This window comes from Coregonus clupeaformis, chromosome 12 (genome assembly GCF_020615455.1).
Source record: "Coregonus clupeaformis isolate EN_2021a chromosome 12, ASM2061545v1, whole genome shotgun sequence".
NCBI lineage: Eukaryota > Metazoa > Chordata > Actinopteri > Salmoniformes > Salmonidae > Coregonus > Coregonus clupeaformis.
In genome coordinates, this window is record NC_059203.1 from 23,540,028 (window position 1) to 23,567,064 (window position 27,037).

Here is a 27,037-nt window from a genome sequence, read left to right on the forward strand (position 1 = left end):
TTTTTTCTCTTCCTCTCCTCGTAGCTTCTGGCTCAGGGGCTACAATGACAACATTTACAGCAGACTGATAGAGCTGAGCAACTGTGTGAGTCTGAGAGAGAGAGAGAGAGAGAGAGAGAGAGAGAGAGAGAGAGAGAGAGGAGGAGAAAGTGGCTAAAAAGTCAGAGCAAGCCCCTTGTGTCAAGCACTTCTTCCCTCTCTCTCCTTCAACATACAACCTCACTATCTCCCCACTCCGCTGTCCAGCACAGATCTGAATTCACATCCACCCACCCACTCCCCCCTGTCCCGGGACCGGCTATGAGATTGACCTGCTGACCGTGTTGGACCTAACCCTGAATGACCAAACCTAATACTGGTAAGCAAAAATACCTTCACTGTTACAGTATGTTTCAGATATGGTACTATTGTGTTTCTCAGAGGTTTATCTATGTTATTAAAGATGGGGTGACGAGAGAATGAGATGTCACTTTAATTGTCACTGTACTTAACTTGACATGCTCAAGTTAGAGAGTAAGGACATTGGGCGACAAGTTTGCGGATGAGGAGAGGTGTTGTTGTTGTGTTTATTGTTGTCATTTTTTTTGTTTGATTCAAGCTCCCCGCATTCTGACATCACCAGCAAATGTTCATGTGCCGAGTCTCTCGTTGTGCGCTTCTGGTGCATGAATGGCTTTGGCTTGGTTTTTCCTCTCTTTGCATAGCTTCCCACACTCGTGCTGTTGTTAGTGCTAAATAATACCACACAACATACAAAAAAACTAAAAGGTGTTCAGAGGAAAAGATCATCATTGTTTTACCCCTCCTTTTTCCGACTCGGCACGGTGAGAGGGGAGAAAATTGAAAACAGACCCACCCACCCCTGGGAGTCAGTCCACTCAGAATGAGGAAACACAAAACACCAGTGTGTGTGTGTGTGTGTGTGTGTGTGTGTGTGTATGAGAAACAGAAAGAGTGAGAGTACACAGGGTAAGGGGGATTTTCCTAATGGTCCGGTTTGTTTTGATAACTCTGATGTGCTCCTTCCCCCCATATGTTAGTAGAGCTTGCAGAGTGAGAGGGGGAGAGAGAGATAGCTATTGAGTGAATTGGGCTGCTTTCATAATCCGGCCAATGTCTTTCCATGTGTCTCATAGCCCTGATCACTGCCCTACAGGTCCCTAAGCAGGGAAAATGAACAAATCAACTAAATGTGCTTGCAATTTGTCCATATCATTTCCCCCCTCACTCCCTTCCCGTACATTGACACACGTCTCCTTATTCCATAAAAAAAACTATCTTTATGACAGCCATATCACAATTTGAAATTGTAACAGTAATGACAAAAAACGGTAATGAAACAAACTTTTTCTTAGTTGTATAGTTGAACATGTGTGTACTTGTGTACAACCACTGGTTGTAATCCTATGGTGTGGGCCGATCTTCAGGCAACCAACCGAAAGTTGAAAATGTAAATTAATCTTAAACGAGACAAAACGCCATTAAAAACACAAAAATAGAGTGCAGAGCATTCCCAGCTCTTGATTTGTTGATCCTCCTTGATTTTACAGTACACCACACATAAATCTATTTAGATAAAAACACATGATTAAATGATTGGCTCAGCCTTTTGCTCACTCTCTCGCCCAAAACACTAAAGTTCCTCTCTATTTTTACACTCCCCAGGACTACTCTGTATGTAGACCTATGTCTTTATGGTTTGTTGAGCTCCTAAATCAGAGTTTTATGCCCTTTTTGACAATAATGGTCCATAATGATGACGTTCACAGGTTATTTTGCTCGGACTTGGAAGTGACAAACTCAAATTACAGTCCAAGGAGTTGTCGTTAGTTTGAACTCAGAGCAGTGCTAGCTGTGCCACTAGAGATCCTGGTTTGAATCCAGGCTCTGTCGTAGCCGGCCGCGACCGGGAGACCCATGGGGCTGTGCACAATTGGCCCAGCATCGTCCAGGGTAGGGGAGGGAATGGCCGGCAGGGATGTAGCTCAGTTGGTAGAGCATGGCGTTTGCAACGCCAGGGTTGTGGGTTTGATTCCCACGGGGGGCCAGTATGAAAAATTTAAAAAAGAATAATGTATGCACTCACTCACTAACTGTAAGTCGCTCTGGATAAGAGCGTCTGCTAAATGACTAAAATGTAAAATGTAAAAATGTCATCTATACCAAAATACATCTCTACTGTAGAGCAGCCAGAAAAAATGTACTGGACCTAAGAAGACTGAAAAATTCATATTGTAGATGTGCACCATTTGATAGATGCTCACTTCTCACCATTGAAGCTATACGAGACATACAGTAGATGAGAGAGAATGTATCGCATATAACACACCAATGCAGTACTTCCATAACAGAAATGGTCTCTCATTCCAGATCAACTCTTCCAGAATTACAGAAAATAGCATGCATTCATGAAACAGTGATGTTTCACGAAATGTCCTCGGTACATAGTTATAAAAAGTTAAAATCGATAACGTTTGCGTATTAACGACTATGATTGCACTCAGGTTGCACCATGTGTTATGCTTCTTGGACCTATGTTATGAGTTCTCATAATATAATATTCATTTAAATTCAATAAAATCAAATCAATTTAATAACATTTTAGTGGAACAAAAACTCTCCCTGTGAAATGCCAGACTGGGCAATCGGCCTCCATTTTAATGACTTATGGCCAGTGTTTCTGTCACAGTGGTAAATCGTCCAACTGTTTAGTCTGTGGAGGTTAAGATGTCAAAAGGTTACTATCAGCTAGAAGTAGCCTACTGGGACAGTAGTTGACTCTCAGTCTTAGTATAGCAGTGACCTTGACCCCAGGTCAAATGCAGAGAGGGAAGTGGGGGCATTACGGGTCTGATGGATCATTAACAACATTACATATGTGAATGTCAATACCGTAACAATGTGTGAATGTCAATACCGTAGCAATGCTAACAGCAAGAAATAGTGAGGTAAAATTTCCCATTGAAAATGTAAAATGACAAGATGGATCAACAGTGCCCTCCTTAATTATTGGGACAGTGAAGCATTTTTCTCCTTTTGGCTCCATACTCCAAAAGTTTATATTTGAAATGATACAATGACTATGAGGTTAAAGTGCTGACTGTCAGCTTTAAATCGGGTGAACAGTTGATAAATTACAGCACTTTTTGTACGTATTTCCCCCATTTTAGGGGCACAAAAGTATTCGGACAAATTCACTTATATGTGTATTAAAGTAGTAAAAAGCGAAGTATTTGGCCCCATATTCATAGCACGCAATGAATACATCAAGCTTGTGACTACAAATTTGTTGATTGCATTTGCTGTTTGTTTTGGTTGTGTTTCAGATTATTTTGTGCCCAATAGAAATTAATGGTAAGTAATGTATTGTGTCATTTTGGAGTCACTTTTACTGTAAATAAGAATATAATATGTTTCTAAACACTTGTAAATTAATGTGTATGCTACCAGGTTTAGTTGGGGGGTGGGGGGGTTGTTACAGGGCGTAGAGGTTTAGTTGGGGGGTTGTTACAGGGTGTAGAGGTTTAGTTAGGGGGGGATTGTTACAGGGCGTAGAGGTTTAGTTGGGGGTTGTTACAGGGTTTAGAGGTTTAGTTGGGGGTTGTTACAGGGTTTAGAGTTTTAGTTGGGGGGTTGTTACAGGGTGTAGAGGTTTAGTTGGGGGTTGTTACAGGGTGTAGAGGTTTAGTTGGGGGGATGTTACAGGGTGTAGAGGTTTAGTTGGGGGGTTGTTACAGGGTGTAGAGGTTTAGTTGGGGGGGTTGTTACAGGATGTAGAGGTTTAGTTGGGGGGTTGTTACAGGGTGTAGAGGTTTAGTTGGGGGGTTGTTACAGGGTTTAGAGGTTTAGTTGGGGGGGTTGTTAAAGGGTTTAGAGGTTTAGTTGGGGGGTTGTTACAGGGTTTAGAGGTTTAGTTGGGGGTTGTTACAGGGTTTAGAGGTTTAGTTGGGGGGTTGTTAAAGGGTGTAGAGGTTTAGTTGGGGGGGTTGTTACAGGGTGTAGAGGTTTAGTTGGGGGGTTGTTACAGGGTTTAGAGGTTTAGTTGGGGGGTTGTTAAAGGGTGTAGAGGTTTAGTTGGGGGTTGTTACAGGGTTTAGAGGTTTAGTTGGGGGGGTTGTTAAAGGGTATAGAGGTTTAGTTGGGGGGTTGTTACAGGGTTTAGAGGTTTAGTTGGGGGGGTTGTTAAAGGGTGTAGAGGTTTAGTTGGGGGGTTGTTAAAGGGTGTAGAGGTTTAGTTGGGGGGTTGTTAAAGGGTGTAGAGGTTTAGTTGGGGGGTTGTTAAAGGGTTTAGAGGTTTAGTTGGGGGGTTGTTACAGGGTTTAGAGGTTTAGTTGGGGGGTTGTTAAAGGGTTTAGAGGTTTAGTTGGGGGGTTGTTACAGGGTTTAGAGGTTTAGTTGGGGGGGTTGTTACAGGGTTTAGAGGTTTAGTTGGGGGGTTGTTAAAGGGTTTAGAGGTTTAGTTGGGGGGTTGTTACAGGGTTTAGAGGTTTAGTTGGGGGGTTGTTACAGGGTTTAGAGGTTTGGTTGGGGGGTTGTTAAAGGGTTTAGAGGTTTAGTTGGGGGGTTGTTACAGGGTTTAGAGGTTTAGTTGGGGGGTTGTTACAGGGTGTAGAGGTTTAGTTGGGGGGTTGGGGGGTTGTTACAGGGTTTAGAGGTTTAGTTGGGGGGTTGTTACAGGATGTAGAGGTTTAGTTGGGGGGTTGTTACAGGGTGTAGAGGTTTAGTTGGGGGGTTGTTACAGGGTGTAGAGGTTTAGTTGTGGTGTTGTTACAGGATGTAGAGGTTTAGTTGGGGGGGTTGTTAAAGGGTGTAGAGTTTTAGTTGTGGTGTTGTTACAGGATGTAGAGGTTTAGTTGGGGGGTTGTTACAGGGTTTAGAGGTTTAGTTGGGGGGGTTGTTAAAGGGTGTAGAGGTTTAGTTGGGGGTTGTTACAGGGTGTAGAGGTTTAGTTGGGGGGTTGTTACAGGGTGTAGAGGTTTAGTTGGGGGGTTGTTACAGGGTTTAGAGGTTTAGTTGGGGGGGTTGTTAAAGGGTTTAGAGGTTTAGTTGGGGGGTTGTTAAAGGGTTTAGAGGTTTAGTTGGGGGGTTGTTACAGGGTGTAGAGGTTTAGTTGTGGTGTTGTTAAAGGGTGTAGAGGTTTAGTTGGGGGGTTGTTACAGGGTGTAGAGGTTTAGTTGTGGTGTTGTTAAAGGGTGTAGAGGTTTAGTTGTGGTGTTGTTACAGGGTGTAGAGTTTTTGTTGTGGTGTTGTTACAGGATGTAGAGGTTTAGTTGGGGGGTTGTTACAGGGTTTAGAGGTTTAGTTGGGGGGGTTGTTAAAGGGTGTAGAGGTTTAGTTGGGGGTTGTTACAGGGTGTAGAGGTTTAGTTGGGGGTTGTTACAGGGTGTAGAGGTTTAGTTGGGGGTTGTTACAGGGCGTAGAGGTTTAGTTGGGGGGGTTGTTACAGGGTGTAGAGGTTTAGTTGGGGGGTTGTTACAGGGTGTAGAGGTTTATTTGGGGGGTTGTTACAGGGCGTAGAGGTTTAGTTGGGGGGTTGTTACAGGGTGTAGAGGTTTAGTTGGGGGGTTGTTACAGGGCGTAGAGGTTTAGTTGGGGGGTTGTTACAGGGTGTAGAGGTTTAGTTGTGGTGTGGTTACTGGGTGTAGAGGTTTAGTTGGGGGGTTGTTACAGGGTGTAGAGGTTTAGTTGGGGGGTTGTTACAGGGCGTAGAGGTTTAGTTGGGGGAGGGGGGTTGTTACAGGGTGTAGAGGTTTAGTTGGGAGGGGGGTTGTTACAGGGTGTAGAGGTTTAGTTGGGGGAGGGGGGTTGTTACAGGGTGTAGAGGTTTAGTTGGGGGGATTGTTACAGGGTGTAGAGGTTTAGTTGGGGGGATTGTTACAGGGTTTAGAGGTTTAGTTGGGGGGGGTTGTTACAGGGTGTAGAGGTTTAGTTGTGGTGTGGTTACAGGGTGTAGAGGTTTAGTTGGGGGGTTGTTACAGGGTGTAGAGGTTTAGTTGGGGGGTTGTTAAAGGGTGTAGAGGTTTAGTTGGGGGTTGTTACAGGGTTTAGAGGTTTAGTTGGGGGGTTGTTACAGGGTTTAGAGGTTTAGTTGTGGGGGGTTGTTACAGGGTTTAGAGGTTTAGTTGGGGGGTTGTTACAGGGTGTAGAGGTTTAGTTGGGGGTTGTTAAAGGGTGTAGAGGTTTAGTTGGGGGGTTGTTAAAGGGTGTAGAGGTTTAGTTGGGGGGTTGTTAAAGGGTTTAGAGGTTTAGTTGGGGGGTTGTTACAGGGTTTAGAGGTTTAGTTGGGGGGTTGTTAAAGGGTTTAGAGGTTTAGTTGGGGGGTTGTTACAGGGTTTAGAGGTTTAGTTGGGGGGTTGTTACAGGGTTTAGAGGTTTAGTTGGGGGGTTGTTAAAGGGTGTAGAGGTTTAGTTGGGGGGTTGTTACAGGGTGTAGAGGTTTAGTTGGGGGGTTGTTACAGGGTTTAGAGGTTTAGTTGGGGGGTTGTTAAAGGGTGTAGAGGTTTAGTTGGGGGGTTGTTAAAGGGTGTAGAGGTTTAGTTGGGGGGTTGTTAAAGGGTATAGAGGTTTAGTTGGGGGGTTGTTAAAGGGTTTAGAGGTTTAGTTGGGGGGTTGTTACAAGGTTTAGAGGTTTAGTTGGGGGGTTGTTAAAGGGTTTAGAGGTTTAGTTGGGGGGTTGTTACAGGGTTTAGAGGTTTAGTTGGGGGGTTGTTACAGGGTTTAGAGGTTTAGTTGGGGGGTTGTTAAAGGGTGTAGAGGTTTAGTTGTGGTGTGGTTACAGGGTGTAGAGTTTTAGTTGGGGGGTTGTTACAGGATGTAGAGGTTTAGTTGGGGGGTTGTTACAGGGTTTAGAGGTTTAGTTGGGGGGTTGTTACAGGGTGTAGAGTTTTAGTTGTGGTGTTGTTACAGGATGTAGAGGTTTAGTTGGGGGGTTGTTACAGGGTTTAGAGGTTTAGTTGGGGGGGTTGTTAAAGGGTGTAGAGGTTTAGTTGGGGGTTGTTACAGGGTGTAGAGGTTTAGTTGGGGGTTGTTACAGGGTGTAGAGTTTTAGTTGTGGTGTGGTTACAGGATGTAGAGGTTTAGTTGGGGGGTTGTTACAGGGTTTAGAGGTTTAGTTGGGGGGGTTGTTACAGGGTGTAGAGGTTTAGTTGTGGTGTTGTTACAGGGTGTAGAGGTTTAGTTGGGGGGGTTGTTACAGGGTTTAGAGGTTTAGTTGGGGGGTTGTTACAGGGTTTAGAGGTTTAGTTGGGGGGTTGTTACAGGGTGTAGAGGTTTAGTTGTGGTGTTGTTACAGGGTGTAGAGGTTTAGTTGTGGTGTTGTTAAAGGGTGTAGAGGTTTAGTTGGGGGTTGTTACAGGGTGTAGAGGTTTAGTTGGGGGTGTTGTTACAGGGTGTAGAGGTTTAGTTGGGGGTTGTTACAGGGTGTAGAGGTTTAGTTGTGGTGTTGTTAAAGGGTGTAGAGGTTTAGTTGGGGGTTGTTACAGGGTGTAGAGGTTTAGTTGGGGGGTTGTTACAGGGTGTAGAGGTTTAGTTGGGGGGGTTGTTACAGGGTGTAGAGGTTTAGTTGGAGGGTTGTTACAGGGTTTAGAGGTTTAGTTGGGGGGGTTGTTACAGGGTTTAGAGGTTTAGTTGGGGGTTGTTACAGGGTGTAGAGGTTTAGTTGGGGGGTTGTTACAGGGTGTAGAGGTTTAGTTGGGGGTTGTTACAGGGTGTAGAGGTTTAGTTGGGGGTTGTTACAGGGTTTAGAGGTTTAGTTGGGAGGGGGGTTGTTACAGGGTGTAGAGGTTTAGTTGGGGGAGGGGGGTTGTTACAGGGTGTAGAGGTTTAGTTGGGAGGGGGGTTGTTACAGGGTGTAGAGGTTTAGTTAGGGGGGTTGTTACAGGGTGTAGAGGTTTAGTTGGGGGGGTTGTTACTGGGTGTAGAGGTTTAGTTGGGGGGTTGTTACTGGGTGTAGAGGTTTAGTTGGGGGGTTGTTACAGGGTGTAGAGGTTTAGTTGGGGGGTTGTTAAAGGGTGTAGAGGTTTAGTTGGGGGGGTTGTTACAGGGTGTAGAGGTTTAGTTGGGGGGATTGTTACAGGGTGTAGAGGTTTAGTTGGGGGGTTGTTACAGGGTGTAGAGGTTTAGTTGGGGGTTGTTACAGGGTTTAGAGGTTTAGTTAGTGGGTATCGAGATTTAGTTAGGGGGGATTGTTACAGGGTGTAGAGGTTTCGTTGGGGGGGTTGTTACTGGGTGTAGAGGTTTAGTTGGGGGGTGTAGAGATTTAGTTAGGGGGGGATTGTTACAGGGTGTAGAGATTTAGTTGGGGGAGGGGGGTGTTTACAGGGTGTAGAGGTTTAGTTGGGGGGTTGTTACATGGTGTATAATAATTATATTGTGATTTATCAGGGGGTGCTGCAGCACCCTCAGCGCCCCTACTTCCTGCGGCTATGTTGAAAGAACAGAACTTAACAGAACAGACAGAGAGAGAGACTGAGATAGATAGATGAGGGTGGTGAACACAGCCTGTGCCTCTGTATGGGAGGATTGCCCCTCAGAGATGGAACAACAGATGGGTGTTTGCCCAGGGATATACCCTCGGGCCTCCACCCATTACCAGGAAATCTGTGAGTGAGATAATATGACATATCCCAGGAATCATAACACTGTATGAAGCCACAGTAGGACTCCTCCAATATCATATAGCTAATAATAATAATCTGTATAGAATCATCTATATTTGATATTTAATGGTGCCATATACACTACCAGTCAAACGTTTGGACACACCGACTCATTTTCTTTATTTTTACTTTATTTTTTTTACATCGTATAATAATAGTGAAGACATCAAAACTATGAAATAACACATGTGGAATCATGTAGTTAACAAAAAAAGTGTTAAACAAATCAAAATATACCTTCATGTCTTAAAGTAATGATGGACTGTCATTTCTCTTTGCTTATTTGAGCTGTTCTTGCCGTAATATGGACTTGGTCTTTTACCAAATAGGTAAAAGACCAAACAACCCCCCCAACTAAATAGGTAAAAGACCCCCCCCCTACCTTGTCAGAACACAACTGATTGGCTCAAACGCATTAAGAAGGAAATAAATTCCACAAATTAACTTTTAACAAGGCATACCTGTTAATTGAAATGCATTCCAGGTGACTACCTCATGAAGCTGGTTGAGAGAATAACAAGAGTGTGCAAAGCTGTCATCAAAGCAAAGGTTGGCTATTTGAAGAATCTCAAATATAAAATATATTTTGATTTGTTTAACACTTTTTTTTGGTTAATACATGATTCCATATGTGTTCTTTCATAGTTTTGATGTCTTCACTATTATTCTACAATGTAGAAAATAGTAAAAATAAAGAAAAACCCTTGAATGAGTAGGTGTGTCCAAACTTTTGACTGGTACTGTACATACAAGTATACACAGTACAGAAAATATGGTGTTGAACACTGATAGGTGCCCTATGTATCTTTCTGCCCTGTGTGTACGGTAACTGCTGTTCCCTCCATCACTGTATTGACTGACCGCTTGTGGACTTCAGTGCACAAAACATCAGCTGTCTGTGAGCAGGTGAAAAAACCTTTCCAAGCCAAACCTTCATATCATAACCTCTACACACAGCCTACATCATTGCCACCATATTAGCTAACGTCAAGTCAACAACATAGCTACTAGAACTAACTCATTAGTAAACCCGCTACAATCATGCAGTACAGTGTACAGTTAGCAAGCAGTTTAGCAGTTACACCGGTGTGCCCCGGTGGCAATACATTTATAAAACCAAAAGCTTACCTTGATTTGGAAGAGTTCCAGTGTTGGATAGCTGTAGCCAGCTAGGTAACATAGTATCCCTCTCTGTTTGAGCTGGGTGTTTGAGTAGGCTAAACTAGCTAGCTAGCTGCATTTGCTAGCTAAGTAAGTGAAAGTAAAAAAAATACATACAAATATATAGCTATCTCTCTCTCTCTCTTGCTTCTCCTTCATTTTTGAAGAAATTAAGTTGTTCAAAACTGTCTTTCTCTCAAATATTTTGCACAAATGTATTTACATCCCTGCTAGTGAGTATTTCTCCTTTGCCAAGATAATCCATCCACCTGACAGGTGTGGCATATCAAGAAGCTGATTAAACAGCATGATCATTACACAGCTGCACCTTGTGCTGGGGACAATAAAAAAGGCCACTCTAAAATGTGCAGTTTTGTCACACAACACAATGCCACAGATGTCTCAAGTTTTGAGGGAGTGTGCAAATGGCTTGCTGTCTGCATGTCCACCAGAGCTGTTGCCAGATAATTTAATGTTCATTTCTCTACCATAAGCCGCCTCCAACATCGTTTTAAAGAATATGTCAGTACGTCCAACCGGCCTCACAACCGCAGACCACGTGTAACCACGCCAGCCCAGGAACTCCACATCCGGCTTCTTCACCTGCGGGATCGTCTGAGACCAGCCGCCCAGACAGATGATGAAACTGAGGAATATTTCTGTCTGTAATAAAGCCCTTTTGTGGGGAAAAACTAATTCTGATTGGCTGGGCCTGTCTCCCCAGTGGGTGGGCCTGGCTCCCCCAGGCCCACCCATGGCTGCGCCCCTGCCCAGTCATGTGAAATCCATAGACTAGGGGCCTAATGAATTTATTTAAATTGACTAATTTCCTTATATGAACTGTAATTCAGAAAAATCAATGAAATTGTTGCATGTTGCGTTTATATTTCTGTTTATTCTCTGATCCTTTGATTGGGTGGACAACATGTCAGTTCATGCTGCAAGAGCTCTGATAGCTTGGAGGACGTACTCCAGAAGTTGTCATAATTACTGTGTAAGTCTATGGAAGGGGGTGAGAACCATGAGCCTCCTAGGTTTTGTATTGAAGTCAATGTACCCAGAGGAGGACGGAAACTAGCTGTCCTCCGGCGACACCATGGCGCTACCCTACAGAGTGCTGCTGAGGCTACTGTAGACCTTTATTGCAAAACATTGTGTTTCAAACAATTATTTGGTGACATTAATATATTTAGTATAGTTTTATCTAAAAAGGATCACTTTTTTAATGTTTCACTATTTTTGGTCCTCCCCTTCCTCCTCTGAGGAGACTCCATTGTTCCACAGTCACAGCTCTCACAATCCTGGTCATTCTCTGTCAGATCAGCAGCCACTCCTAAGCTCTGTCTGGAAGAAACCAAATGCCCTGGATAATAGGATTATTCCCGGTGAATGAGACTAAGATTTGGCATGGGTCCTCAGATCCTCAAAAGGTTCCACAGCTGCACCATCGAGAGCATTCTGACTGGTTGCATCACTGCCTGGTATGGCAACTGCTCGGCCTCTGACCGCAAGGCACTATAGAGGGTAATGCGTACAGCCCAGTACATCACTGGGGCCAAGCTTCCTGCCATCCAGGACCTCTATACCAGAGAAAGACCCTAGTCATAGACTGTTCTCTCTGCTACCTCACGGCAAGCAGTACCGGAGCGCCAAGTCTAGGTCCAAGAGGCTTCTAAACAGCTTCTACCCCCAAGCCATAAGACTCCTGAACATCTAATCAAATGGCTACCCAGACTATTTGCATTTCCCCCCCCCTCCACCCACCCCCCCACCCCCCCACTATTTTACGCTGCTGCTACTCTCTGTTTATTATCTATGCATAGTCACTTTAATAACTCTACCTACAGTGAGGGAAAAAAGTATTTGATCCCCTGCTGATTTTGTAGGTTTGCCCACTGACAAAGAAATGATCAGTCTATAATTTTAATGGTAGGTTTATTTGAACAGTGAGAGACAGAATAACAACAAACAAATCCAGAAAAACGCATGTCAAAAATGTTATAAATTGATTTGCATTTTAATGAGGGAAATAAGTATTTGACCCCCTCTCAATCAGAAAGATTTCTGGCTCCCAGGTGTCTTTTATACTGGTAACGAGCTGAGATTAGGAGCACACTCTTAAAGGGAGTGCTCCTAATCTGAGCTTGTTATCTGTATAAAAGACACCTGTCCACAGAAGCAAACAATCAATCAGATTCAAAACTCTCCACCATGGCCAAGACCAAAGAGCTCTCCAAGGATGTCAGGGACAAGATTGTAGACCTACACAAGCACATATACAGGCCCGTCTGAAGTTTGTCAATGAACATCTGAATGATTCAGAGGAGAACTGGGTGAAAGTGTTGTGGTTAGATGAGACCAAAATCGAGCTCTTTGGCATCAACTCAACTCGCCGTGTTTGGAGGAGGACGAATGCTGCCTATGACCCCAAGAACACCATCCCCACCGTCAAACATGGAGTTGGAAACATTATACTTTGGGGGTGTTTTTCTGCTAAGGGGACAGGACAACTTCACTGCATCAAAGGGACGATGTACCGTAAAATCTTGGGTGAGAACCTCCTTCCCTCAGCCAGGGCATTGAAAATGGGTCGTGGATGGGTATTCCAGCATGACAATGACCCAAAACACACGGCCAAGGCAACAAAGGAGTGGCTCAAGAAGAAGCACATTAAGGTCCTGGAGTGGCCTAGCCAGTCTCCAGACCTTAATCCCATAGAAAATCTGTGGAGGGAGCTGAAGGTTCGAGTTGCCAAACGCCTCAAAACCTTAATGACTTGGAGAAGATCTGCAAAGAGGAGTGGGACAAAATCCCTCCTGAGATGTGTGCAAACCTGGTGGCCAACTACAAGAAACGTCTGACCTCTGTGATTGCTAACAAGGGTTTTGCCACCAAGTACTAAGTCATGTTTTGCAGAGGGGTCAAATACTTATTTCCCTCATTAAAATGCAAATCAATTTATAACATTTTTGACATGTGTTTTTCTGGATTTTGTTGTTGTTATTCTGTCTCTCACTGTTCAAATAAACCTACCATTAAAATTATAGACTGATCATGTCTTTGTCAGTGGGCAAACGTACAAAATCAGCAGGGGATCAAATACTTTTTTCCCTCACTGTACATGTACATATTAACTAAATTACCTCGACTAACCGGTGCCCCCGCAAATTGACTCGGTACCGGTACCCCCTGCATATAGCCTCGCAATTGTTATTTTTACTGCTTTTTTTTGTTATTCTTTCTTAAAACTGCATTGTTGGTTAAGGGCGTGTAAGTAAGCATTTCACTGTAAGGTCTACACCTGTTGTACTCGGTGCATGTGACAAATACAATTTGATTTGATTTGATTTAAACGTTCTCCATTTGGCCAAATCCACCCTGTCTACAAAATATGTCATTGGGCCGGCCCATGGAGATAACTCTAACGTTATTTGGGACGATCCATTTCAAGGGTCAAATAGGGGCATTATTGCTTGACGAATCATACTGAATTTAATTCCTCTGCTCTATCTATCGCTACATACATTCAGTCTGAGACTGTCATCGTAGAAGTCCTTTCTGCTGACGTCAAAGTGAGGGGCGTTGTACAAAACAAGTCATCAGGAATTGGATCGTCTCTAACCAATCAGAGTATTAAAGCCAATTACTATTTCCGAAACACCGCTTTAGGCTCTGGCCCAACCCATCAGTTTCTGGGACCAATCAGAACGGTTTGAATTTGTTCCCATTCGATACGTTTTTGGGGAGGAGATGAATCCAGACTCTTGGTGGAGAAGAAATGTTAGTGTGCGTGGCGTATGGCCAGAGCCATGTGGAGGGGTAACCAGGCAAGGAGGATTAAACCAATTACCAAGACTCAAATTAGGTCAGTTCATCTTTTGGGATCGTGTGACCCAGTCTGGCACAGTTTACACTTTGGCTCTACTAAATTAATCTGTAGGGAAAATACAATTCTACTAAAAACAAACAGATATCAACGAGTTTATCAGAACCAGAATACAACACAGCTAGTGTCTCTCCTTTGGTATTCTTGGCAAGGGTGTTCAGCCCTAAATCATGGGTCTGACTGTGGCCCCAATCCTAACTTGGGATATGTGCTTGTCATTGCCGCAGGAAGTAGTTTGGGGGTGGGGGGAGTTTTTGCTGGAGCTGCAGACGGCTATATCGGTCCGATAATACAGGACTATTAGAGGCCCAGTGCACTACTTATTATTATTGATTTATTTATTTTTTACAGTGATTTTTCCCATTAATCAATGCATGATGTATATTAAAGTTTGTGGCCTGGGGCCGTTTGCGGTCCATCCTCTGATTAATTGTGGTCCCCATTTGTTCTCTCGTCATTTAAATGTAATCTTTGAAAAGATGTTAGGAAAAGTGTGTTTTAAAATAAGCAGTGCATGATTTCACAGCAAAAGCTGTTTAGACAAACTGCTATACAGCCACAGGACTTCTGAGGTTTGCTTTTACAGCGGCACACACACACACATAAAACACACACACAGAGAGACTCAAAAGGGAAAATCCTTTTGGCACATCTGACTAACACTAAAAGTAAACTGTACGCTGAAGGGGTTATCCCTCTTCTGTGCTCAGTAGAGAAAAATAATGTCCAGCTTTGACATTTAACAGTGATGAGGTCATGATCTGTTTTCAATAAAGTTGTGTTGGAGTGTTTTGTATGTGTGTTTGGCACCTCCATGTTGTTGTCTATTCCAGCAGGGTGAGGCAGGCACTGTAAATTGTCTGGCCTCATCTCATCTCCCTTCCTGCCCTGCTCCTTGTCCTACCCTCACACTCTCAAGTGTCTATCTATGGAAACTACTGTATGTGATAATCCGGGCAGTGCACTGGTATGCATAGTGTTTGTGAGTTAGTTTATTTTTGTTTGTTTGCTAATTGCTATACTGTACATTCATACACAATAAAGTGCAGTAGGATACCATACAGTACAGCAAACACAGTATTGTTTAAAAAAATGATTTTGCAGCTTTTCTGCAGTTTTTTCATCACTACTTGAGTATGACTTTCTGTTTGTGTGTGTTAACTCGAAATCCTCTTCATCAACACAACACACCACATCCTTTATATAGCCTACACGTAATTATCGTAATGCAATCTGTAGATTGTGTGTGTGTGAGACAGAGAGAGAGAGAGAGAGCATGTGTGTGTTTGAATGTGCTGTTTCTGTATCACGTGTATGTGTCAATGTTTAGAGTGAGCTGTTTCAGTGTCGCTGTGTGATCACTTGTAGCTCAATTGGACATGATTCAGACAGGTGGATCAATTGGACATGATTCAGACAGGTGGATCGATGTGTGATAAGATGGGCGCGCGCACTCTCGGACACACGAGCGAAGTATCGTGTTGGTTTCAGCAGGTGGAGCCCTGAGACCGAACTGGTTCATGTTACTGTTCCTCAAAGGAGATGAGAGTGAGATTGACAGAGCCGCTCAACAACAACTCCGCTTCAAGTTAGCTTCAACAATGCAATAGGTAGACAGATGACGTCAACAACTCTCGCTTAGTTTTTAGTCTTGTCTTCATAGACGCGCATCGCTGGCGGGTTTGACGAAGGGAAGTTATCCATCTTGTTGGAGTTGTCAAGATATTTCATTCGCTAGTCACAGTAGCCTGTGTCAAAAAACTTTTTTGTCAAGAGTGCTTTTGGACCATTCAAGATGAACACATGTATCGCAAAATTGGAGCACATGTTACTCACTTGTTGCATTTTATTCGCTAATTAATATCAGCGTGGAAGACGTCATTCGTCAAGATGGTAGAAAACTGATGGTAGGTCCACTCTTGTATTCTGTACAATTTGAATGTGCAATATCATCTTGAATCCTTGGTTTGCATGTTAATGAGAGAATTGAGGCGATGTTTTAGTTCGTGTGAAATGTCAACGAGCTTTTGCGTTTACAAACGTTGTTGATAAAGCATTTATAAACAATCAAACCTCTTTAAGTCATGTTGTGTTGTCTTGTGCATCAGAATTAACTCGAAAGTGATGATGCACCTAAAGGATGCATCTCAAACTCACTCAGTGCTGAATGTTGTAAAATGCATGATTGTTTTTCCTTACATTCTAACAGATGAACCTATAGAATATGGACCTGAAATAGAGACAGACGGACCTGAAATATATGTTTTTCGACAGTGACAGAAAGGATTCCATATTTCACCAATATCAAGGTATATGTTGTGTCAGGTGCGTCTGTAAACGAATGAAGGCTAAATTCCCTGCCGAAATGAGTGAGCTAACTGCATGGTGGTGTGGTTGTATTCTACACAATGTATTGTAGGTTAAGCTTGCCCTAATTAGTAGTACAATTGATATAGAAAATCGGTAATCATGTAATTGTGCAATTACAGGATTACCTTAACAAAATAGCCTTATTGTCAGTGAAGGTATTACATTTCTATGAGGCTGACTAATACCCGTAACGTCATTGAAAAGGTTGACATATTCACTGGGCAAAAACGTGGTTCTGTAACATACAGTACTTTATGAGTATGGCTGATGTTTTGTAACAATGGGTGGGCAGCTGTGTGTGTGTGTGTGTGTGTGTGTGTGTGTGTGTGTGACAGAGAAGGAAACAACCTGGACAAATGAGAGTATTACACACACACACACACTAGACAGGATGAGGTCATAGTCATAGTGTGAGGAAATAGTTACACAGTTTCACGTGTGCCATGCCAGAGGAATTGACACCACAATATCCTCCTTCTGTATGGCCATTTAGATCTCTTTCTCTTCCTCTCAGATAACCAACTTAATTCACTGTGTGTGTCTGTCTGCGTGCCTGCATTTGTGTGTAGATGAGATTAAAACAATTGATCTAAACAATGTGACGTTGTATTAGTATCACTTTACCTGAAAGTGTCATTACGAAGGGCTAGTCACAGCCTCAGGCCCACCTCAGTTGTTGCGACTGCCATGTGCTTAGTCGTGCAAATGCGATAAGTCAGAGTGGAAAGGAGTCTGTGATTTAGGGTTCAAGTGAAATGTTATCACCTTACCTTCTGTTAGGTGCCGCACGCACGCACGCACGCACGCACGCACGCACGCACGCACGCACGCACGCACGCACACACACACACACACACACACACACACACACACACACACACACACACACACACACACACACCTGTCCTGTTAAGTGCCACTGTCTTGTGTACAGGGTTTGAATGACACTTTAAATCATGGGGGGTATCACCATACTAGTACACTACATGGAATAAAGGAAGACACAATGCAGACTAAACTCTTGGCAGCGCTTTCCTGGACACAGATTAAGCCTAGTCCTGGACTAAAGAGCATACTCAATGGGGAATCTCCATTGAAATAGCTTTTAAACCCAGGATTGGGCTTAATCTCGGTCCGGGAAACCAGCCCATAGTCTTTTAGGAACTTGCTTTATGTAAAGTATTGTGTGCTATAGCTTGGAAAATTAATACATTTGACAGGGTGACAACAGGAGGCGGTTTGTCTCCAATACTAGGACTGTTTTCCACATGGAATTAAGTCTGCTTCGTGTTTTGTCTGCTTGTCTGAAACCCTAGTTTGATCGTCCACATGATTCCGACATGTATGTTCTATTGTTTAAAAGAACATGGGGTACAAACAAAACGTGCCAAGTTATTCATTAACAATACATTCATTCATGAATATCAAATGGATGGCCATTACCCTTTCTCTTTAGAAAGAAGACCACCCCAAAATATTTGGTTGCTAGTCATTTGATATGCATCAATGAAGTGATTGTTGTTCACTCAATAATGCGCTAGTTGCTATTTTTGTGTGTGTCCCTCCAGCAACTGAACATGTTGTACCGTCTCTTAGTAGACCTTTGGGGGAATTAAATCAAGTTACTTTAGCCTGGTCCCAGATCTGTTTGTGCTGTCTTGCCAAATACAAATCACTGGGGAGTATTACAGAGTGGGGCCCATTTAGGCTACTGCACCTCACAACTCCTGACACATTAGGCTACTGCACCTCACAACTCCTGACACATTAGGATACTGCACCTCACAACTCCTGACACATTAGGCTACTGCACCTCACAACTCCTGACACATTAGGCTACTGCACCTCACAACTCCTGACACATTAGGCTACTGCACCTCACAACTCCTGACACATTAGGATACTGCACCTCACAACTCCTGACACATTAGGCTACTGCACCTCACAACTCCTGACACATTAGGCTACTGCACCTCACAACTCCTGACACATTAGGATACTGCACCTCACAACTCCTGACACATTAGGCTACTGCACCTCACAACTCCTGACACATTAGGATACTGCACCTCACAACTCCTGACACATTAGGCTACTGCACCTCACAACTCCTGACACATTAGGATACTGCACCTCACAACTCCTGACACATTAGGCTACTGCACCTCACAACTCCTGACACATTAGGATACTGCACCTCACAACTCCTGACACATTAGGATACTGCACCTCACAACTCCTGACACATTAGGATACTGCACCTCACAACTCCTGACACATTAGGCTACTGCACCTCACAACTCCCTGACACATTAGGCTACTGCACCTCACAACTCCTGACACATTAGGCTACTGCACCTCACAACTCCTGACACATTAGGATACTGCATCTCACAACTCCTGACACATTAGGCTACTGCACCTCACAACTCCTGACACATTAGGATACTGCACCTCACAACTCCTGACACATTAGGCTACTGCACCTCACAACTCCTGACACATTAGGCTACTGCACCTCACAACTCCTGACACATTAGGATACTGCACCTCACAACTCCTGACACATTAGGCTACTGCACTCACAACTCCTGACACATTAGGCTACTGCACCTCACAACTCCTGACACATTAGGCTACTGCACCTCACAACTCCTGACACATTAGGATACTGCACCTCACAACTCCTGACACATTAGGCTACTGCACCTCACAACTCCTGACACATTAGGAGACTGCACCTCACAACTCCTGACACATTAGGATACTGCACCTCACAACTCATGACACATTAGGATACTGCATCTCACAACTCCTGACACATTAGGATACTACATCTCACAACTCCTGACACATTAGGCTATTGCAATTGTATGTGTGTATTTCTCCTTTTTCTACTGAAAAACCACTGGCTAACCTTTAAAAATCCCCAGTGTTTCCCGGCTGTGCGAGAGAGAGAGCAGTGCTAACAATTGGGACAGTGTTGTTGGCTGGAAAGGACTAGAGGTGAAGATCACGTTGTTTCCTCTTCCTGGTTTTACATCAGCTCAGTTGACCACACACACACTTAAGTGGTTTGGATGACCATTGAGTTTTACGATTACCACTGACGCATCTATTGATGTCATGTATGCCCTATATCCTCTTTTCTAATGCTGTTTGCCTGTCACTGTGGTTGTAAGGGTTACATTGGAATGTACAGTCATGGTCCAAAGTATTGGTCTTCACAAAGTTTGCTGCTTCAGTGTTATGAGATATTTTTGTCAGATTTTACTATGGTATACTGAAGTATAATTACAAGCATTCCATAAGTGTCAAAGGCTTTTATTGACAATTACATTAAGTTTATGCAAGGAGTCAATATTTGCGGTGTTGACCCTTCTTTTTCAAGACCTCTGCAATCCGCCCTGGCATGCTGTCAATTAACTTCGGGCCACATCCTGACTGATGGCATCCCATTCAATGCTTGGAGTTTGTCAGAATTTGTGGGTTTTTGTTTGTCCACCCGCCTCTTGAAGATGGGATTAATGGGATTAAGGTCTGGGGAGTTTCCTGGCCATGGACCCAAAAATGTCGATATTTTGTTCCCCAAGCTACTTAGTTATCACCTTTGCCTTATGGCAAGGTGCTCCATCATGCTGGAAAAGGCATTGGTCATCACCAAACTGTTCTTGGATGGTTGGGAGAAGTTGCTCTCGGAGGATGTGTTGGTACCATTCTTTATTCATGGCTGTGTTCTTAGGCAAAATTATGAGTGAGCCCACTCCCTTGGCTGAGAAGCAACCCCACACATGAATGGTCTCAGAATGCTTTACTGTTGGCATGACACAGGACTGATGGATGCCCCAAACAATCGGAAAGGGGATTCATCAGAGAAAATGACTTTACCCCAGTCCTCAGCAGTCCAATCCCTGTACCTTTTGCAGAATATCAGTCTGTCCCTGAAGTTTTTCCTCGAGAGAAGTGGCTTCTTTGCTGCCCTTCTTGACACCAGGCCATCCTCCAAAAGTCTTCGCCTCACTGTGCGTGCAGATGCACTCACACCTGCCTGCTGCCATTCCTGAGCAAGCTCTGCACTGGTGGTGCCCCGATCCCGCAGCTGAATCAACTTTAGGAGAAGGTCCTGGCGCTTGCTGGACTTTCTTGGGCGCCCTGACGCCTTCTTCTCAACAATTGAACCTCTCTCCTTGAAGTTCTTGATGATCCGATAAATGGTTGATTTAGGTGCAATCTTACTAGCAGCAATAGCCTTGCCTGTGAAGCCCTTTTTGTACAAAGCAATGATGACGGCACATGTTTCCTTGCAGGTAACCATGGTTAACAGGTAACCGTGTGTGTGTGTGTGTGTGTCTAAAGCTACATTCCCGTGTGGCTCAGTTTGTGTCTCAGTTTGTAGAGCATGGCGCTTGTAACGTCAGGGTTGTGGCAGTCGATTCCCATGAGGGACCGTACAGAAAAAAGTATGAAAAATGTATGCACTCACTACTGTAAGTTGCTCTGGATAAGAGCGTCTGCTAAATCACGTAAATGTACTGTTAGCTATTGAGAGGTGCGTTCAGATAAAATATAAACATGCCTGAAATGTCTCATCAACAATGATTACTTTTGGTTTCCCACTTGTATATTGTAATGTAATTCTGTATATTGTAATGTAATTATGTCACAACCTTGTCATTAGAATGAAGCATCACCTTTTACTTATCACCATGGACACAGAGCTGTCATGAGACATGATTTTGAGTTTGACGGTGTAATGTGTCACACCAGTGTTATACCGTAACTATCGTCAAGTTAGCACAGGCATCAAGTCAGTCTCATTTACATTTACGTCATTTAGCAGACGCTCTTATCCAGAGCGACTTACAGTTAGTGAGTGCGTACATTTTCATACTGGCCCCCCGTGGGAATCGAACCCACAACCCTGGCGTTGCAAGCGCCATGCTCTACCAACTGAGCCAAATAGGACTAGTCTCATGACATTAGGGTTGTGCAATGTCAAATTTTGTCCTATCGTTTGTCCTATAAGTACCCCCTGTACATTCCAATCTAAACGCTTACAACCACAGTGACGATGGTATCGCCCCCTATTGGCCAACCAATTTTTATAACATTTCATTAAATTAAATTAAACACAGCTAAAAAGGACCGCTAGCTCGCATACTACAGGAGGGTCGAGAGGAATCATGACAAAATATATTTTGGAGTCAAATCTTTTTAGTAGCCTATTCCTCTCTGTTGGAGCTGTGGCACGAAAGAGGTGTGTGTCTGTGTGTGCCAATCAGAGCATATGAGCGGAGTGGAGCGGGAGCGAGCGTGGAGTGTGAGCGGACGGATTTTGAACAGAGCGCAGAGCGTCGCCCTATGTCCCGCTCCAATTTCGCTCGCTCACACCACGAGTCTGAAGCATGCTCAAGCCTGACCCAGAATCCATCTGTAGCTCAGCTGGTAGAGCACGGCGCTTGTAACGCCAAGGTAGTGGGTTCGATCCCCGGGACCACCCATACACAAAAATGTATGCACGCATGACTGTAAGTCGCTTTGGATAAAAGCGTCTGCTAAATGGCTTATTATTATTAATTTGTGTCGTCCATGAATTTGTATTTTATAGAGTGAAAGGAGCATCAGCAGCAACAAGAGAAAAGGGTTGAGGAATTCAAAAGTTTATTCACTGCACACAAAGGCCCAACCATAACAAGGGAGAGAAAAAGAGAGCTGGATGTAGCATTTTTTAAAATGATTTTCATGGACTATGAACTGCTGAGTAAAGGAGAACGCGAAGGGATGCAACACTTCGCCAGCGCAGCTCAACCGGGCTACACCCCCCCAAGAAACTATGATAAATCAGTACTTTACTTTGTCAAATTTACATCTGAGATGCCCCATTCACATGCTTCAGCTGGCGATCAAAAACGCCGTTAACAAGCACGACAACATTAATAGGCTGTTAGTGAAAGTCGGGCACCTGGTGAAAAGTGTACGCAAGAGCACAGAGGAAACCGACCAATTAGGTGTCCGCCCCACAAATGCCTGCGCCATTCGATGGAGCAGCCAGCTGCGGATGATTCAGTCGTTCATCCGGTTGTTCCAAAAAAGACCCGTTATGGCAAAACAAACTCAAGTCTAATGTTGCTAACATCACCCTGAATCAAGTACGGCAGCTGACGCACCTTGTCAGTGTGCTGACACCACTAGCAGACCTCACAGACAAAATGCAGAAGGAGCTGGGGAACCTGGGGATGATCCTCCCTGCTGTCACAGAAATCAAATCCCTGCTCACCGATTACACTCACGCTGCACTTCCAATGGGCATCGCTGCTTTTGCAGAAACATTGGCAAACAACGTGTCAATTCGCTATGGAATATACTATACTGATTAACATCTCATTTTAGCGTCAGTGTTAGATCCCCGTTTCAAGACAGAATGGATAATCCGAGATGAGTCATGAAAGAGGAGGTTTTGACAGCCAGAAGAGGACTGGCCACCCTAATCTAGGTTTCTTCCTAGGTTTGCCTTAAGGGGGCGCTGTAAGAGAGATATTAGCTGATGTAAGAAGGGCTATATAAAATAAAATTGATTGATTGATATGCAACAAATTCGGGGAGATAAAGTAAGGCTGTGGTTTAAGCTAAAAGTGAAATACATGCAGATTTTGTTCCTTTTTTGGAGTGAGCGGGGGGCGATTTGAGTGGAGTGCGATGCAAACTGCGTTGAGCGCTGAGCGATAATGAGCGGACTGGCCTGATGTGGCTTTGAGCGGGGGGAGCGGAGGGGTGAACAGCTCCGTGAGCGAGGAGCTGAGATTCTCACCGCTCCACTCCGCTCATATGCTCTGGTGCCAATGCCTGCATTTCAACACATTTTGCCTTATGCATAGAGAAAAATGTGTAGTTTTAAAGCAAATTTCCTACTTAGGGGTTGGGGGCCACCTGGAGGTTGGGGGTCCCGGGGCACGTGCCCTGTGTGCCAGTTCAGTAATCCGGCCCTGTCCAGAACAAGCAACTATGCTGTCCCCAGAACTGGATAATTATTCAATGATTCACATTTCTGCCTAATCTCCATCTCTTATTAGGTCTAGGTTCTGTATGTGTAGGTAGGTTCTATACATTACTAATAATAGGCTTTAAACAACGTGTGGGTCTAATCCTGAATGCTGATTGGTTAAAACCACGTTCCAGCCAATGTCTATTCCACAAGTTACCACCGGCTAAATCTATGACGTTAAAATGCCTATTTATTCCGTTCCATCTAACTGCACAATCCACTGTCTCATCAGCCCAGCCAAGCAATTTATAAACTTAACTACTATAACTTAACCACTATAAAAAGCATCTAGACATTTTCTCACATTTCTTTTAGACTAACATTTCGTTTTCAACAGCGGAGATTTGTATAAACCTTGCTGTCTGTCTTTCCGACATTTTCAAATTCGATCTCCAGCTGTCCCATAGTAATGAAAGTGTAATGGTCGGGAGTTGGGACGAGACAGACAGGCAGGCAGCGTTTCTCAGCCAGTCGAAATCATGAATCAGCTGGCATCATTTTTATGGATATATACAAAGAAATGTCAATTGAAAAAAGGTCAAACAAAACAAGTTGCAGCTAGTTTGCAGTCTTTACAGCTTCAGTTTAAAGTGATTGTGTTAGCCGTGTTGTTGGCTAGCTCCTCTGACGAGAGAGCACATTTTCTATGCCAGGCGAAATCGTGCCTCATTAGCTCATTGTTATGGATGTATCCAAATAAATGTCACTAGAAAACAGCTTATGCAGATGCAGCTACTGTTGTTATTCTGTCTGCACTGTTTGACGTGACTGTAAGTTAGCCGTAGTTGGCTAGCTAGCAAGCAAGGGATAAAAACGCTGCCAGCCAGTATGGCAATGGAACATTTAGAACGAACGACTGGGTCGCGTCCATAGATACAGAACAAAAAGACTGAACGACTGGGTCGAGTCTCTGGCAACCGAACCGATAGAACGAACTACCAGCCGGCTTGGGTAACAACCCTATATTTGTGTCGGGACTACAATGCATTTGGAAAGTATTCAGACCCCTTGACTTTTTCCACATTTTGTTACTTTACAGCCTTATTCTAAAATTGATTTAAATAGTTTTTTTCCCCTCAACAATCTACGCACAATACCCCATAATGACAAAGTAAAAACACGTTTTTAGACATTTTTGCAAAAAAAACTGAAATATGACCTTTACATAAGTATTCAGACCCTTTACTCAGTACTTTGTTGAAGCACCTTTGGCAGCGATTACAGCCTCGAAGTCTTCTTTGGTGTGACGCTGCAAGCTTGGCACACCTGTATTTGGGGAGGATGCAGAACCTCTCAAGCTCTGTAAGGTTGGATGGGGAGCGTCGCTGCACAGCTATTTTCAGGTCTCTCCAAAGATGCTCGATCGGGTTCAAGTCTGGGCTCAGGCTGGTCCACTCAAGGACATTCAGAGACTTGTCCCGAAGCCACTGCTGACTTGTCTTGGCTGTGTGCTTAGGGTCGTTGTCCTGTTGCCCCAGTCTGAGGTCCTGATCGCTCTGGAGCAGGTTTTCATCAAGGATCTCTCTGTACTTTGCTCCATTCATCTTTCCCTCGATGAATGGAGCAGTTTTGCTAAAATTTCTAAAAACCAGTTTTTGCTTTGTCATTATGGGGTATTGTGTGTAGATTGATGAGGGGGGGAAAAAACTATTTAATCCTTTTTAGAATAAAATACACCTTGGCCAAATACATTTAAACTAATTATTATTTTTTTTTTTACAATTCCTGACATTTAATCCTAGTAAAAGTTCCCTGTTTTAGGTCAGTTAGGATCACCACTTTATTTTAAAAATGTGAAATGTCAGAATAATAGTAGAAAGAAGGATTTATTTCAGCTTTTATTTATTTCATCACATTCCCAGTGGGTCAGAAGTTTACATACACTAAATTAGTATTTGGTAGCGTTGCCTTTAAATTGTTTAACTTGGGTCAAACGTTTCGGGTAGCCTTCCACAAGCTTCCCACAATAAATTGGGTAGGATTGAGGTCAGGGCTTTGTGATGGCCACTCCAATACCTTGACTTTGTTGTCCTTAAGCCATTTTGCCACAACTTTGGAAGTATGCTTGGGGTCATTGTCCATTTGGAAGACCCATTTGCGACCAAGCTTTAACTTCCTGACTAATGTCTTGAGATGTTGCTTCAATATATCCACATAATTTTCCTTCCTCATGATGCCATCTATTTTGTGAAGTGCACCAGTCCCTCCTGCAGCAAATCACCCCCACAGCATGATGCTGCCACCCCTGTGCTTCGCGGTTGGGAAGGTGTTCTTCGGCTTGCAAGCAGCCCCCTTTTTCCTCCAAACATAACGATGGTCATTATGGCCAAACAGTTCTATTTTTGTTTCATCAGACCAGAGGACATTTCTCCTAAAAGTACGATCTTTGTCCACATGTGCAGTTGCAAACCGTAGTCTGGCTTTTTTATGGCGGTTTTGGAGCAGTGGCTTCTTCCTTGCTGAGCTGCCTTTCAGGATATATCGATATAGGACTCATTTTACTGTGGATATAGATACTTTTGTACCTGTTTCCTCCAGCATCTTCACAAGGTTCTTTGCTGTTGTTCTGGGATTGATTTGCATTTTTCGCACCAAAGTACGTTCATCTCTAGGAGACAGAACGCGTCTCCTTCCTGAGCGGCATGACGGCTGCGTGGTACCATGGTGTTTATACTTGCGTACTATTGTTTGTACAGATGAACGTTTGGAAATTGCTCCCAAGGATGAACCAGACTTGTGGAGGTCTACAATTTTTTTTCTGAGGGCTTGGCTGATTTCTTTTGATTTTCCCATGATGTCAAGCAAAGAGGCAATGAGCTTGAAGGTAGGCCTTGAAATACATCCACAGGTACACCTCCAATTGACTCAAATTTTCTGGAATTTTCCAAGCTGTTTGAAGGCACAGTCAGTGTGTAAACCTCTGACCCACTGGAATTGTGATACAGTGAATTATAAGTGAAATAATCGGTCTGTAAACAATTGTTGGAAAAATTACTTGTGTCATGCACAAAGTAGATGTTCTAACCGACTTGCCAAAACTATAGTATGTTAACAAGAAAGTTGTGGAGTGGTTGGAAAACGAGTTTTAATGACTCCAACCTAAGTGTATGTAAACTTCCAACTTCAACTGTACATACATATACGTACATATACATATCCTTTATTACTTTCTAACCCTACCACCCCTCCCCTAATTGGAGTAAACTAGTGAAAAACAATGTTTAGGCCTCTACTTCCAGCTTATACAGTGGCTTGTGAAAGTATTCACCCCCCGTGGCATTTTTCCTATTTTGTTGCCTTACAACCTGGAATTTGGGGGGTTTGTATCATTTGATTTACACAACATGCCTACCACTTTGAAAATGCAAAATATTTTTTATTGTGAAACAAACAAGAAATAAGACAAAAAAACAGAAAACTTGGGCGTGCATAACTATTCACCCCCCCCAAAGTCAATACTTTGTAGAGCCACCTTTTGCAGCAATTACAGCTGCAAGTCTCTTGGGGTATGTCTCTATGCGCTTGGCATATCTAGCCACTGGGATTTTTGCCCATTCTTCAAGGCAAAACTGCTCCAGCTCCTTCAAGTTGGATGGGTTCTGCTGGTGTACAGCAATCTTTAAGTCATACCACAGATTCTCAATTGGATTGAGGTCTGGGCTTTGACTAGGCCATTCCAAGATCATTTAAATCTTTCCCCTTAAACCACTCGAGTGTTGCTTTAGCAGTATGCTTAGGGTCATTGTCCTGCTGGAAGGTGAACCTCCATCCCAGTCTCAAATCTCTGGAAGACTGAAACAGGTTTCCCTCAAGAATTTCCCTGTATTTAGCGCCATCCATCATACCTTCAATTCTGAGCAGTTTCCCAGTTCCTGCCGATGAAAAACATCCCCACAGCGTGATGCTGCCACCACCATGCTT

General features: G+C 43.6%; 1 protein-coding gene across 1 annotated transcript in view; it reads left to right on the top strand.

Annotated features, from left to right (window-relative positions):
- The first annotated feature begins 205 nt into the window (after nt 1–205).
- Nucleotides 206–27,037, top strand: part of LOC121578019 (histone deacetylase 7) — a 92,258-nt gene continuing 65,426 nt past the window's right edge. The window contains exon 1 of the mRNA XM_041892059.1: nt 206–358. The gene's annotated coding sequence lies outside the window, so the exon portion shown is untranslated. The remainder of the gene's footprint in view (nt 359–27,037) is intronic.